This window comes from Arvicola amphibius, chromosome 7 (assembly GCF_903992535.2).
Source record: "Arvicola amphibius chromosome 7, mArvAmp1.2, whole genome shotgun sequence".
In the NCBI taxonomy this organism is placed as follows: Eukaryota; Metazoa; Chordata; class Mammalia; order Rodentia; family Cricetidae; genus Arvicola; species Arvicola amphibius.
In genome coordinates this window covers 68,163,734-68,169,733 of record NC_052053.1, presented here as the reverse complement: position 1 = coordinate 68,169,733, position 6,000 = coordinate 68,163,734, and positions in this window count along the sequence as shown.

Genomic DNA, 6,000 nt, shown 5'->3' with positions numbered 1-6,000 from the left:
CAAGAAAATACCCCACAAACATCCCCGCAGGCCAATCTGATGGAGGCAGTTCCTCAGTAGAGGTTGATTCTGGTCTGTGTGACTCCATTTCGTGTCACGTTGGCAAAAATAAACCAGCACAAAGGAATCCTTGCCCGCGTAGCCCTTCTCTCTGGCTGCTTTCACTAAGCACAGCTTTCAGCCTCCCTGCAGTGTGACCATAAATCTTCATTCCTCTTTCCGGTTTATTCCACTTCTGGATACACAATGTCCTCCTTGTTTGCAGGAACATCTTCCAAGACACCAGCAACTGTAGACGGTATCGATTCCAGTGCAGATGTTTTACACCTCTGTATCGATGATAAAGTTTAACTTGTCAGGCACACTCAGGATTAACGACAACAGTAACAGCGTTGAACCACTGTAACGATGCACCGGGTTAAAAGCTATCTAAAACTTAGCAGTTGTTTTTTTCTAAAGTTTTCCACTTACTATCTTCAGGCCATGGTGGACCGTGGGTACCAGGAACCATAGATGAGAGGGTTTGAGTCATTATTTGAAATGTGGTGACACAGCATTGTTGTGGAATTTAGTTTTTAGGATGTGTTACATTTGTTTATGCTGTGGAATATTTTTTAATGATGCAAAGATGTGTTGCATTCTTTTATGTTGCATTTGTTTAACTCTCTTTGAAGCTGTGTTACTTTGCTTGCCTAAAACACCCGATGGTCTGATAAAGAGCTGAACGGCCAATAGCTAGGGAGGAGTGAGAAATAGGTGGAGCTGGCAGGCAGAAAGGATAAATGTTAGGAAAAATCTAGGCTTGAGAAGAGGGGGAGCAAGAAAAGGAAAAGGAGAGGAGGATGCTAGGGCCCAGCCCCCAGTCACAAAGCCAGCTGCGGACTAAGAAGGAAAGAAAGGTATATAGAATAAAGAAAGGTAAAAGCCCAGAGGCAAAACATAGACAGGATAATTTAATAAAAGCTGGCTAGAAACAAGCCAAGCTAAGGCTGGACATTCATAAGAGTAAACAAACAAACAAAATAACCACACAGCACTTACTTATTTGGCACCAGCCAGAAGTTCACAGTTAGGCTTCCATTTTCCTCATAGATTTACCACCTATGCTAGGCTCTTCCAGGCCACCCAGTGTGCCTTGCATGTGAATCAGCCACTGAATTGTTTCATTGTCTTCTAAATATCATTTTATAGCCAGGTGTGGTGGTGCACACCTTTAGTCTCAGCGCTATAGAGGCAGAGGCAAGTGGATCTCTAAGAGTTTGAGGCTGGCCTGGTCTACATAATAAGTTCCAGGCCAGCTGAGGATATGCGGTAAGACCCTGTGTGTGTGTGTGTGTGTGTGTGTGTGTATAAACACACATATCACTTTACCAAACCCTTCTCTAGTGCATAGATATGGGTCCCTGGTCCCAGCTGGGAACATCTACAGGGAGTTCATATGGGTCTGGGCCTGGCCACTGGGGTCCTCTCTCCTGCTTGGTGGGAGATAAGCTACTTATCTGGCTCACTGGCTTCTCCACTGTGCATTTGATAATTAGGTTGGCCAGCCCTCTCCTCTGCAGTCTGTCACCTGCAGTAGACCTGGTGCCTCCTGACCCAGCTACCTAAGGACCATCGTCATCTCAATCTAACCCAGGAGCCCAGAGACTTCAGAGGTGAAAGATACCACATTCTCCTGAAGGCTGCAAGGAACTAGGAAGAGGCAGGAAGGGTTGGTGAGCTTCCAAGAGCCTGAGGGTCACTTTGACTGCAGGTGACAATCATTCTCTGAGAGGCGATTTGGGTGCTGGGGCTAAGCAGTGGTTAGGGACACATTTCTGGTGGCCCATGGGTTGGGTATGCTGCCTCCACAGGCTTCACCATGAGTCCACCCACCTGAGGACGTCTAAGCTGTGTGCTCTTTAAGCCAGGCCCTTGCTCAGTTTTTTTTTTTAAATTGAGGCTCCATATCCTTCCTAGTCTTCAGATTGGGGATCCCAGGGCACCTGAAAACTTGTTGATAGCCAGAGAGTGATCTGGGTCATCCATAGAAACAGTGACATTGGATGGATGCCACCACACCAGAGTTCTCTTGGTAGCCTCCAGGCCTGTTTTCATTGTTTTATTTAATTTAGGGGGTAGGGGATGTTTGATTTTGAGACAGGGTCTCACTGTGTGTAACCCTGGCTGTCCTGGAATTCACTCTGTAGACCAGACTGGCTTTGAACTCACAGAGATCCACATGCCTCGGCTTCTTAAGAGCTGGGATTAAAGGCGTGAAACACCATGACCAGGCTCTAGGCCTGTTTTAAATTAGCCTCTCCATCCTGGGTTCTCTCTTCCATGGGCTATTTCTAGGCAGACTCTTCTCTTCTGGGCTAACACCAGTTAAAAACTAAAGCCCTTAATCTGATGGGCGAGCTCATGTGCCGCACAGCCAAGCAACCCCTCCTAGAGGAACCTTGGGTTTTTTTCTAGCCTACAGCCCCTTGGAATAGCCCCTGTTTCGTACTGTTCACTCCCTGCCTGCTGCCTTCCTCGGAGAACACATCCATTGGAGCATCTCTTCCCTGGGCTGTACCCTAGCCACCTCTGCCACAAGCTTCTGAGTCCTCCGGGGTCAGAAGCCAGGAAGGACATTGCAGGGCAGACCTTCCGTGTCTCCGTTGTCTACTGGTATAACCCAAGTCCCAGATGCTTTCAACCTGAGGTCTCCAGGACCCTGCTCACCTGGACTCCTTGGATGACCTAGGCCAGGGGCTGATGGGGGAAATGTGAGCCCAGCTGCATTTAGGAGAGATGAGGTCCACCCTGAAGCCACTACAGGGCCAAGCCAGCTGCCTACAGCTTGGCCCTCAGGGGTTAATGGGCTCAGCCACTCTGGGACTAGGTTCCCACGTAGATTCTCCTCACTGCTCCCTGAGGCTGGTTTCTTTGGAGATACAGCAGTCAGGGCTGTCGTCAAGCAGAATCAACTGGTGCGGTCCCTGGGGGCACGCGCCAAAGCAGCAGCCAGGAGGGCAGGCTGCCAGCTGCTCATGGCGATGTGAGAGTAAGCATGAGAGGCATAGATTCACCACCTTGGAGCTGTCCTGCACCCACATCAGCCTGCCAACCGGGACTTGGTTCCCTGGGTCAGGATGGCAGCAGGGATGTGCCCCAGGATCCAGGATCCTGATACCACTCCCTGTTCTGACTGTGGGGAAGTATAAGGACCCCGGCTCCAAGGAGGATTATGTTTCAGGTGTTGGGCTTCAGGCCCTGCCCCTGCTGTCTAGACCGCAGTGCCAGCCACTGGGCACAGGTCACCCCACCTAGAAACAGTGGAGGGAAAGGATGAGGCTATATGTCCTCAGCTGGAGAGGTGAGCACCTATACTGCCTACACCCCAGTCAGGAACTCCTCTGGGGTTTTGCTTTCCCTTAACCCTGGAGCCACACAGTGCACACCTGCTAGGACACAGGAAGTCCGTACAGATACAGGAAGCCCCTCAAAGTAATCCTTGTGTGTTCAGCTGCCTGGCCCCACACCTGTTTCTACACTGTGCCTGGCTCATGTGTCCCTTCCTGGTGACCGTTCTGACCACGGCCATCTTCTCTTAACTGCACAGCATTCGGTTTTTAAGGGTGAACGAGAGGGTCATACCCTGCTGGAGTGTATAACCTCCAGACCCCAGTTGGAAGCAGGTCTAAAAGGCGAGGTACAGACAGACTGTGGGTCGGCTCCAGGGCATCTGTCTGCCTGGCGTGGGACTGTGGAGCACACCTTCCCCCATCTTGCCCAAGTATCAAAGCTATCTTCCCCATATTCCCAGTACTGCTAATATGTAGTATAGGAGAGAGGAGGGGCCTACAGCTTCCCAGTTGCACAGGCCACAGCAGGCTCCTGGCAACAAGCTGGCTCTAGGGCAGAGAGCAGGTAGATCTGCAGCAGGGCCACAATCCAGTCCCAGATTTTTGCCTTTCTCCATCTGGGCAGCAGATCTGTAGGTAGGGAAATAGGAGCAGTTTCCCAGTCAAACGGTCAGCCTGGAGGCTGTGACAGTTCCAGAGAGGACCACCTGTTTCTCCTCAGTCAGTCAGGGAAAACCCAGGTGCCACGCACTGTGCCCCCGTGTCTGCGTTTGGTGCGCTGACACCCAGTTACCGAGCTTCGGGCAAGGGGCTGGAGGTTAAAATACACACACATACACACACACACACACACACACACACACACACAGAGAGAGAGAGAGAGAGAGAGAGAGAGAGAGAGAGAGAGAGAGAGAGAGAGAGAGAGAGAGAGAGAGAGAGAGAGAGAGAGAGAGAGAGAGAGAGAGACGGGTCATCCTTGAATTCCCCAAGAATGCCCCCTTTATTGTGTTCAGGGGCAGATTATATAGAGATAGCCACGCCCCAGCCAAACCCACCAGAAACCACTCTCCTGCCATCAGGAGCTCCTGAAGGTCTCGTGCTCAGAGCAGCTGTAGGCACTCAGATCAGGGGATTACAAGAAATTCAGGATCTGGGGTCTCACTGCTCCCAACACCTAGGCGGTACCAACCTTAGGGTGACAGTGCACAGCAGATAGCTGGGCACGAGTCAGTTTCCCCTTGGCTGGACTTGCTGAGGAATCCGCCACTACGGAGCTGATTATTCAGCTCTCCAAAGGGAATGACCTATTGTAGGGACAGGACGGCCATACGGACACAGCCTGGCCCTGGTTATTCCCCTATAGTCAGTGGCCATGTTAAGATGGGCCAGCACCAGAAGCTAAGGGAACTTAGAACCCAGCAGGGACTCCAGATCAAGAATCAGGAGTGAGCCAGATCTGGGCCTGGGCCACTTCAGTAGAGTATAGCTATCAGCATGAGCTGGCTGTAGCCAGTCTGTCCCCATCCCTGCTGGGTACCAGGTTACCTGAGTGGAGGCCAACTCTCAGCTACTGACCAAGACAGGCCTAAGCAGGAATCTGGAATCTGAAATGTGTTTGGGACACTGGACAGCAGAGTAGGAAGGAGGAACAGGCCTGTGTACACACGCACATGCGGACCCCTACGGAGGCCCAGCTCTACTCATGCAGTTGAGACACACACAGCATGCGTGCCACTTCCCCTTTAGCTTCCAGGAGCACCTTACCTTGGGCAGGCATGAGGTAGACTTCGTCCTGTGAGCCCCCTCTGGTCTATGGGGCCTTCCCTGGCACCAGTCAAGCAGTTGTGAGCATGACATGCAAACCCTTTAGGAATGACTCAGCAGGGGAGACACACACCCTCCTGCTCCTCCTGAGACTGGGGCTCTCCTGGGACCAGGACTGCCACCACAGGCCCTCTTCCCAGGGCCCTTGGCTGCCGATGCCATTTCCATCCTTTGTCCCCGAGCTGCATCTGGACTGTGTATGCGTGCTCATGTTCATGTGGAGGGAGATGGCGTGTGTGCACACGCACATGGGTTTGTGAAGACACATAGAACAGAGGTCAACCTTGCGTGTCATTTCTCAAAAGCCATCCACCTTTACTTTGAGGCACGGTCTCTTGGCCCAGAACTTGCAAAGTAGACTAAGCTGGCTGGCCAGGAAGTCCCATGGATCTTCCTGTCCCCCCCCCCCCCCCCCAAGGGCTGAGATTACAAGCATGTGCCACCACACCTGACTCTTTGTGTGGGCACTAGCAATGGAACTCAATTCCTCATGCTTATGCAGCAAGCACTTTGCCCACTAGGCTCTCCCCAACCCCTGGACTTCTGAGGATCTAGTTCTGTAGTATCTGCTGAACTCACCTGAAGGTTTTCATCTGGGGTTCATTTCTATAGGTTCAATGCTTTTCCAAGCCCATAAAAGCTGTCACAAGTTTTCTGACCTGTTAGTACTTCTGAGCCATTGTCTCTGAGCACGGTAAGCAGCCTCACTCTGTGGCTGATGGCCGAGAACCCATGCATGGTGCACGCAGGTGTCTCTGCAGTCTGTTCTTCAGACTGCTGATCACAGGGCCAGTTTTTCTGTGAGCCTGGGTTTCTTGGCTGTAGTCTGCTCAATGACCTTGGA